The sequence below is a fragment of the Triticum dicoccoides genome, chromosome 2A (genome assembly GCF_002162155.2).
Source record: "Triticum dicoccoides isolate Atlit2015 ecotype Zavitan chromosome 2A, WEW_v2.0, whole genome shotgun sequence".
Lineage (NCBI taxonomy): Eukaryota > Viridiplantae > Streptophyta > Magnoliopsida > Poales > Poaceae > Triticum > Triticum dicoccoides.
Window position 1 is genome coordinate 756,177,899 of NC_041382.1, and position 494 is coordinate 756,178,392.

Genomic DNA, 494 nt, shown 5'->3' on the forward strand with positions numbered 1-494 from the left:
GGCGGGGGTGGAGTCCGGCGGGGGTTGGGGCGGCGGCGTCGTGGGTTTGGCGAGGGAGAGAGGGACGAAAGGGGATCTCTAGCGAGGGAGAGGGAGGACTTAGCTATAGGGGGAAGCTTACTAATGGCGCACCACCCGCCGGTGCGCCATTAGAAATCTTTTTTTAGATAGCAATGGCGCACCCACCGCCGGTGCGCCATTAGAAATCTTTTTTATATAGCAATGGCGCACCACCAGGCTGGTGCGCCATTAGTATATTTTTTTAATAAATGAATATGAATATGAAACAGTAATATTTTTTTATAAAAATAGTAATAATTGTTGTTTAACAACAATTGTAGTCTACAATTTTTTATAATTATTTTTTAGAAAATGAATATGAATATGAAACAGTAATAATTTTTTATAAAAACTGTGATAATTTTTTAAAAATATCATCAAATTTGTTATTTGAAAATATCATCGGCGGCGGCGGTGGAGCGGGGGAGGGTGCG